General features: G+C 44.6%; 1 long non-coding RNA gene across 1 annotated transcript; it reads left to right on the forward strand.

Moving 5' to 3' along the window:
- Nucleotides 1-232: 232 nt before the first annotated feature.
- On the forward strand, nucleotides 233-7,769 carry LOC122227612. Its single transcript, XR_006206148.1, has 3 exons — nucleotides 233-569; nucleotides 933-1,028; nucleotides 7,602-7,769. It is a non-coding gene; the product is annotated as an uncharacterized LOC122227612 (long non-coding RNA).
- Nucleotides 7,770-9,397: the final 1,628 nt, after the last annotated feature.

Consider the following 9,397-nt stretch of genomic DNA (forward strand, 5'->3'; position numbering starts at 1 on the left):
CTCTCCAAGAGAGTCCCACATTCTGATGGCCACATTTGCCACCAGGGATAGACCCCGGAGATGCTACTCCCCTGGCCCCAAGCAGGACAACTTTCCTTCCCTCTGTCCATCCATCCATCTGTCCGTTCACCAGACACAGTTCTTGAGCTCCCTCACATGTGCCAGGCGAGGTTTTGGGTCCTGGAGGTACAGTGGTGAATAAAGCAGACACTCTGCGTTCCCCCTACAGAACTTTCCATCAGCCCTGGCTCCCTTAGCTGGCGGAGCATGGTGTGCTTCGTCATCAGGAATGTGGCTAAGTACAAGAGAACTGGGACAGGAAACCCACCCGGGGGGCTCAGACAGAGACAGCAGCAGCGCCCAGTGGCCCAGCCTCCAGACTCCGTGGCTTCCTGATTCTTCTCTCCCACAGGCCCCACCTCCTCTCCCAAATGGCTCAGGCCTTGCCTGCCCAGCTCTCAGGCTCTCCCCATGGTGCCTCTGCCAGGCAGGTCCTGGTGCCCAGGGGAGGGGTGAGCTGTGCAGCTTCCACCTCACCCCCCAGCCCACAAAGAAGCCAACAGCCTTCGGTGAGTCCTGAGCAACTCTTCTCAAGGGCAGGGTCAAGGAGCATTTCCTCACAGGGGTAGCAGAAATAACAAACACGAGGAAATGACAGGGATTCTGGGGATTTCAGAGCACGCAGCCTGGGTACAGGATGGACCCACGCAGAGAGATGGGGGGAGAACCTTGTTGCAACAACTTCCTTGCCCCCCGCCAGAGCCATCTCCTTGCGTCTTCAGTGCCTTTATTCAGTCCTTCTGGTTCATCACAATCCCTTCCCTGCTCCAACCCCCACCCAAGCTGTCACCAGTGTGGGTGCTGCGATGTCACTGTCCCACTCACTCACTCTGCCATTCATTCATTTCTTCCCTCATTCATTCAACATATAGGTGCCACGTGCCAGACACAGGATGAAGCCATAGGCAGATGAGAGCCTCTCGTGGAATTGCCAGCTGAGTGGGTAAACAAACAACAATGGGACAACGGTAATACAATGTGACTATTGCCACCATGGAGTTTTGCTCAGGGTGCCAAAAACCCAGGGAGGAACCAAAGGAAGGCTGATTCTTGGTGAAGGAACAGGAACTTAAAGAGAGTGTAGCATACGGTGGGAACAGCAAGCATCAAGGCAGTGAAAGATGGTTTGCAATGGCTAGAGCACAAGGAAGGCTCAAGGGACAGAGGGAGTGGAGCCTGGAGAGGTCAGAGGGGTGGTCCATGGAGGGCCTTGAATGCTGGGCTAAGGAACTAGAACTTTCCACCATAGGCAATGGGGAGCCATTGGAGGATTGTGAGCTGGGGAGGGACACGGTCAGATTTGTGTCTTCGAATGACAACGTGTGGCAGCTGGTTTGGGGGAATGGGCTGGAGCAGGAAAGGCCAGGCTGAGCAGCCAGGAGAGGATGACACATAGTCCAGGTGGGAGAAGCCAAGGCCTAACTAGGGCAAGACAGGTGGGTGGCTCAGCAGGTGTGAGCACCTCTGGGCATAAGAACCGAGGTCAGCGTGGGGCAGACAGGCTGCAGAGCTGGCCCCATCAGGGCGACTGGGCGTTTTTAGGGCTTGAGGTCAAAGACAGGCTGAGGCAGGCAGGAGCTCTAGGAACTCTTGGCCTTTGGGCTGGGGTAGGCTCAAGGTCAGCAGATGCAGCTGGGTCTGGGTCTAGAGACTTGGGAGGTCCACAGCAGGACTCCAGCCTGCATGCAGGAATCAGGGCAAAGTCCAGCCCCGGAAAAGAGTTCCCAGGAGCCAGGCAGGGTGTCAGAGCCCTGGTCCTGAAGGAAGAGGCTACGAGGCAAAGAGCAGAGGACTCCTGCCTCCAGTTCCTTTATGTCATGAACCACTTCCCTTCTATGGCTACCTGTGAAGATGGGCTGCGGAGGCACCTGGGGCTACTTTCTTGCTCATGCTTCGTCCGTCTTCAGATGAGGCTCCCCTCAGACTCATCTTGAGTCCAATGACCATCTGCCCCCATCCTGGGGAACTGAAGTCTGCATGGGGTCTGACCTGCCCCTGGCTCCAAGCTCTGGTGAGGATGGGCTCGGGCATGGCTCCACCCGCAAAGCGTGCAGTTGGAATGCCACATTTACCGCCAGGAAGTTTCTTGTAAAGATATATACACTTACATTATAATCCAGCAGTCCCACTGGTAGGTATTTACCCAACATGGAGGAGAGAGTATGTTCACCCAAAGACTTGTAGGCAAAAGGCCATAACAGCTCTATTTGTAATAGCCGAAGACTGGAAACGATCTACATGCTCGCTGACAGGTGACTAAAGAAACAAATTGTGATATAGCCATACAATGGGGCGCTACTCAGCAATGAAAAAGCATGAGCTAGTAATGCATGCAGCAACATGGACAAATGTCAAAGCCAGTTGAATGAAAGAAGCCAGAAAAGAGAGAGAGCATACATAATGCGTGTGATTCCATTTTTATGAAATTCTCGGAAATGCAAACTAATCTGTGTTGACAGAAAGCAGACCCATGGTTATCTGGGATGGAGGGTAGCGGAGGGATGACAAGGAGGATGACCAAGGGGATGAAGACCTTTCGGAGGTGATAGATAATGTGCATTATCTTGGTGGTGGCCAGAGTTTCAAGTGCGTATACATGTGTCAAAACTTGTCAGATTGTATCATTTAAACATGTGCTGTTTCTTGTACGTCAGTTATACCTCAATAAAGCTGTCTGAAAACTCTGATGCTAGTTATGCACGGTCATAGCCAGGCTGGTCCTTACACAGCATCCGTCACTGTGTCTTCCTCCCAACCACCAGGGCACAGCAAAAGGTTGCTGTGCACCAAACTCCGTGTCCTAAATACTTCCACTAAATATATGCAGTTTGGGGCGCCTGGGTGGCTCAGTCGTTTAAGCGTATGGCTCTTGATTTCAGCTCAGGTCATGATTTCATGGTTTGTGGGATCGAACCCCATGTCAGGCTCTGCACTAACGGTACGGAGCCTTCTTGGGATTCTCTGTCTCCCTCTCTTTTTACCCCTCCCCCACTCACACTATCTCTCTCAAAATAAATAAATAAACACTTAAAAAATGTATGAATGGAGTTTTCGGTTAAGCCTCACAACAGCCTTGTGAGGTGGCGCTGTTACTATGATCTCTGTTTTACATCTGAGGAAACTGAACCTCAGAGAGGTTAAATCACTTCTGCAAGGAAATGTCATCTCACTGAATCCCAGCCCCAGCATTTGCTCCTAACCTAATCCAAACTCTGTTTGATTTGTTCTTATGATTATGCAAACATTGTGATATTTGTGGAGAACAGCGTCGAAACATTTAAATTGTTTTCCGTCTCTTGTATATCATTAAGTATCCTAGCACATCTCATAATATTTAGTTTTTCCATATTTTTATCCATATGAAGACAGTGTTTTTACTACCGTAATTCAATATGTGCATAAACATTTGTTCCCCCTCCCCCAACCCTGCATATTTACATGTGGTCTTATACTCCTCTGAGCAAAGAACACCAAGAAAAACAGTTTTTAGGTAGGTGATTTTGGGTTCTCAGGGAAAGTCCTGAAAAGTGGGATGCAGGACACAAAGTGTTATGCTTTTTCCTCCTTATCTGGGTCTAAAAAACCACAACTCAACCTTTTTCCTGCTCAGTCTAAGCTGGAGCCTTTTTGGAGCTCTAATCTACACATCCTTGTGACAGTTCAAACACCCATTCTCCCTCTTTGCAGGAAGTTGCTCACTCCCCACACCAACAACAGGTTCTGATTGGTTTTAGCCAGTCCATATATCCACAGCCATTGTCCAGGTTTGGCCCCAAAGCACATCAGAGCCAGTGAAAAGCAAGATTTCTTCTGTTACTCCTGAGAAGGAGAAGTGGCCTCTCTTCTCCATGGGTGCTACCAGGAGACACCCCCCCCCCCCTTTTATGGAACACTGCAGGGAGGCACAAGGAGGCTCTTGGCAGACTGGTGGTGGGTGGTGGGAAGTTTTCGAATGGCACTGCAGACAGAGGTCAGGGCAGAGAGATAGAGAGCACCCCCTTCCCCATTCTCGTTGATGTTTGAGCCACCGGAAGCCAACTAACAGATTCCTTCTGTTTAAACCAGTTTTCATTCATCCATTTATTTGAACAACATATACTAATCTCTCCCTATGTGTTAGATACACTTGTAGGAGCAATAGGAGTTAGGTTTTCCATGACCAGAACCCTAAATATAATCTTAACCCAATCCTTAGTCATAAACTACAACTCTGATCCTTTTCTAGCGAAGAGCTTTTAATGGCAAGAAACAAAGGACGAAGGGGCATTAGTATGAGAGTATGTATGGTGTGCTAAGCGAAATCCCAGGAATATTCTTTTTACTTTTTAAGTTAATTTATTTATTTTGAGAGAGAGAGAGCGTGCAAGTGGGGAATGGGCAGAGAGAAAGGGAGAAAGAGAGAGAGAATCCCAAGCAGGCTCCACACCAGCAGTGCAGAATCCGATGTGGGGATCGGACCCACAAACTGCAAGATCATGACCTGAGCTGAAGTCGGATGCTTAAGCGACTGAACCACTCAGGTGCCCCATGAATATTCTTACAAAGATCCTACAGTGCTGGGCCTCAGGAGGTCCAGATGGAGGTAGGTCCCTAAAGATGAGGGATGCAGCCTCTGTCTAATCAGCAGAACTTCATGTCAGGGTCTAAATATCAATCCTCTCCACTAACAGAGATCCTGAAATGATTTGCTCTCTGGACAAACTGTGATCCCTTTATAGATTTTTTTTTTTTTTGAAAGAAAGAGGGCGCAAGTGAGCAAGGGACAGAAAGAGAGAGAGGGAGAGAAGTGGGGCTCACCTGGGGCTCAAGCTTACCCAAAGCGGGACTCAAACTCATGAACCATGAGATCATGACCTGAGCCGAAGTCAGATGCTTAACCAACTGAGCCACCCAGGCGCCCCCTTTATAGATCTTTAGTAGCAATCTCCACCGGACAAATACTGTAACTCATATATATGATACTGGACAAAAATAGTAAATCCTTTCAAATGTATAATATTAGAACTCCTTTCAAATTAAAAAATTTTGCTCACGAAAGTGCTCAGTGCCTTTCCCCTTTGGCTAAACTTCCTAAGATTTCATTTTTCCTACCTTGGTGCTCTGAGGCCCCTCCTACACTGCTGACCACAAGGCCAATCTTGGAGGTGGCTTTGTGTCTAAAAAGAAGCCTGTATTTTTAAAAAATAGGTTTTACTTAGACACAAATTACACGCAATAAAATTCTCCAGTTTCTAGTGTAAAATATGATTGACAAATGTATAGTTGCATAGCCCCCATATATATAGATATACATGTATCTATACCTCGATATGTGTATTGAGATAGAAAGCATTTCTATCACCCTAAAAGTTCCCTGCACCCTTTGAAGTCAATCCCTTCCCCCTCCTCTCAGCCTCTGGCAACTACTGATCTGCTTTCTGTCATCATAATTGCGAATTTCCAGGATTTCTTATAAACGGAATCATCTAATATGCATTCTCTTGTGTCTGGCTTCCGTCAGCCAGCATAATGATTTTGAGATTCATCCATATTATTGTGTATATATCACAATAGCGGTAGTATGCTGAGTAAATTCCATTCTGTGGATATACGACAGACGGTTAACCCATTTACCAGCTAATTGGCATTTGGGTTCTCTTCAGCTTTTGGCTATGTTGAACAGAGTTGCCATGGGCATTCACTTATATGTCCCTCAATAAATATCTCTCGGTAAATATCTCTTGGGCAAACATGTAGGAATGGGATGGCATGGGTGTAATATAAGTGCATATTTATTTTACAAGGAACTGCCAGACTGTTTTCCAAAGTTGGACCATTTTTCATTCCCACCAGCATTATAGGGGAGTTATAGTTGTCCACATCCTTGTTAACATTGGCATGGTCAATTTTTCTATTTTATTTTTTTATTTTTAGTCATTCTAGTGGATGTGGAGTGGCATTTCATTGTGATTTAAGTTTGGGTTTCTCTGATGACTAATGACGTCAAGATACGAGTATCTCCTTATGTGCGTTTTGGCTGTTTATGTATCTTCTTTGGTGAAGTGTCTAATCAAATCTTTTTTCTATTAAAATAGTTGGTTGCCTTCCTACTTTGAGTTGTCAGAACTCTGTGTATTCTGGCTAATCCCTTATCTGATACGTGTTTTGCAAATGCTTTCACCCATTTGTGCCTTGCCTTTGCCTTTTTAATGATGTCTTTTAAAGAGCAGAAGTTTTTCATTTTCTTTTATGGTTTCTGACTTTTGTGTCCTATCTAAGAAACTTTTGCTTAGCTCAGGGTTTCTTAATTCCAGTACAATTGTTATTCTGGGTCAGATAATTCTTTGTAGGGGGAGGCTGTCTGTGTATCGCAGAATATTTAGTAGCTTTCCTGCCCTTTACCCACTAACTTAGTAGCATCACCCCTCCAGTTGTGACAACCAAAAATGCCTTCAGACATTGCCAAATGTTTCGGGGGTGGGGGGAGGGAGCCTTTCCCAGGTTAAGAAACACTGACCTAAACCAACAAAAAAATTATTTTCTTCTACATTCTCTTCTAGAAGGTGTATAGCATAAATTTTTACAATTTCTATGACATATTTTGAGTTGATTCTTGCATTTGATGTGATGGTCGAGATTCATTTTGTTGCATGTAGATACTTAATTGTTTTAGACCCATTTGTTGAAAAGGCCATCTATCCTTCCCCCATTGAATTATCTTGGCCCCTTTATAAAAAATTGATTGACTACGTTAACTGTAGGTCTATTTCTGGACTCTCTGTTTATTCCACTGATTTTTATGTCTATCCTTACATCAATACTGCACTGTCTTGATTACTGTAGCTTTATATTAAGTCTTGAAATCAGGTAGCATAATACTGAAACTTTGTTCTTACTTTACAAAATTGTTTTGGTTGTCTTAAGACCTTCACATTTTTTGTAACTTTGGAATCAATTTGTTAATTTCTACAAAAACATCTTGCTGGTGTTTTGATTGAGATTGTATTGAATCTATAGATCAGTCTAAGATCTATACAATACAATACGGGTATTCTCATCTACAAACATACTTTATCTTTGCAAAGTTTTATTCACAGCATTTTGTTGTTTTCAATGTACTGGTTGTGGTGGTTTTAAAAATATGCTCAGGGGCGCCCGGGGGGCTCAGTCAGTTAAGTGTCCGACTCTTGACTTCAGCTCAGGTCATGATCTCACGGTTCATCGGTTTGAGCCCTGCATTGGGCTCTGCATTGACAGTGCGAAGCCTACTTGGGATTCTCTCTTCCTCTCTGACCCTCTCCTGTACTCTTGCGCACTCTCTTTCAAAATAAATAAATAAACTTAAAAAAATAAAAAATTAAAATTGAAAATATGTTCAGAAATTATTTGATATACCTCCGTTTCAAAATTGGAGACTAATTCTCCCCTTGAGTAAGGGCTAGATGTGATGGCTTGACTTGTTCAAATGATACAATAAGGCAGAAGTGACAGTGTGGGGCTCTGGAGACTAGGTCATAAAAAAACACTGTGGTGTTCCAATTGGATTGCCCTTTCTCTCTTAGATCATTCACACTGGGAGAAGCCATCCGGTATGTTGTAAGCAGCCCTATGGAGAGTTCCATGTGATGAGCAACAGAGGTTTCCTGCTAACAGCCACATCAAGCCTTCAGATGACCACAGCTCTGGCCAACATCTGGGTTGCAACCTACGAGAGACACTGAGCCAGAGCCATGCAGGTAAACTGCTCTTGAATTCCTGATCCATGGAAACTGCAGTAGCAAATGTTTCCTGTTTTAAGCTACTAAGTTTGGGATAATTTGTTACACAGCAGTAGATAACTAATACATACATCTTGCATTTATTCTGTTAAACGTATCACTATTTGATTTTTTGATGCAATTTTATTTTTTAGTTTTATGTATTTTTAAGATTTTGTTTATTTCTTTATTTTAATTTTTTAAATATTTATTTATTTTTTAGAGACACAGAGAGAGAGACAGACAGACAGAGCACAAGCAGGGGAGGGGCAGAGAGAGAAAGACAGAGGATACAAAACAGGCTCTGCACTGACAGCAGGGCTCAAACTCACAAACTGTGAGATCATGACCTGAGCCAAAGTTAGGTGCTTAATCAACTGAGCCTCCCAGGAGCCCCTAAGATTTTATTTTTAAGTGTCTCTATACCCAGTGTGGGGCTTGATTTCACAACCTCGAGATCAAGAGTCACTCTACCGACTGAACCACCCAGACACCCCTTGATGCAATTTTAAAAGATGTTTTATTTTAATTTTTTAAGTTTAATTATTTATTTTGAGAGAGACAGAGACAGTGTGAGTTGGGGAGGAGCAGAGAGAGGGAGAGAGAGAATCCCAAGCAGGATCCATGCTGTCAGCACAGTGCCTGACACAGGGCTTGAACTCAAGAAACTGTGAGATCGTGACCTGAGCTGAAACCAAGAGTTGGACACTTAACCGACTGAGCCACCCAGGCACCCATAAAAGACATTTTAAAACTTTGTTTCCAGTGGCTTATTGCTGGTGTATCGAAATTAGATTGAATTGAGAACATTGGCTTTGTATCCTGTGACCTTGCTAAACTCAGTGTTAGTAGCTTAGAAGTCTATAATTTTGATGTGTTCATAAACTGATGTGATAATCCTCAATTCCCGGTTGGTGAGCATGCTGCTCTCTCTTTCCAGCAGTACACTTTTAATAAACCAAGTTCTTACTAATTTCGAGTCTCTGATCTCACCCTCTGACACTGGGAACCTTGAGGACCACCAGCAGCAAAAGTAGGAAATGGACTTTTACATTCACATCTCAACACTAACTCCACAACTCAATTACTATCCAACTTTGCTTCACTTCATTCTGCCTGCTATTAACTCATTTCCTTTCCTTTCCCTTTTTTAGCCACTGGCTTAAACAGGTTCAGATCTCTGGACTTCTCCCTACCATAATTCCTTTGCCTCCATTTTCCTACCATGTTTCCCAGTGTTCCTCACTTCAAGTTCGAAAGTGTGACGATCTGGTTTGGCCTGTCTCAACTTTTCCCTCCATGTCATTGGTTGCCTGGCAGCCCTCTAGTCAGGTCCCCCTTCTTCCTTCCAGTTGTTTCTGTCCACGGGGTCAAAATTCCATGGTGCAAGTGTATCCATTTGGGCGTTAGGAGTGGGAACAGAGTGATCCCTTGAAAGGAGTGTGACGTGGTGGGTCCTGTGATGCAATGAAACCTCTCATACAGACCTCCAACCCTAGGCCCTACCTCCTCCTAAACCTCGAGTGACCTTAACACTGCTTGTCACCCAATCTGTGAAAGAAATGCAAATCCCATTTATAGGATTGAACATTCTTTTTTTA

The sequence above is a fragment of the Panthera leo genome, chromosome C1 (assembly GCF_018350215.1).
Source record: "Panthera leo isolate Ple1 chromosome C1, P.leo_Ple1_pat1.1, whole genome shotgun sequence".
Classification (NCBI taxonomy): domain Eukaryota; kingdom Metazoa; phylum Chordata; class Mammalia; order Carnivora; family Felidae; genus Panthera; species Panthera leo.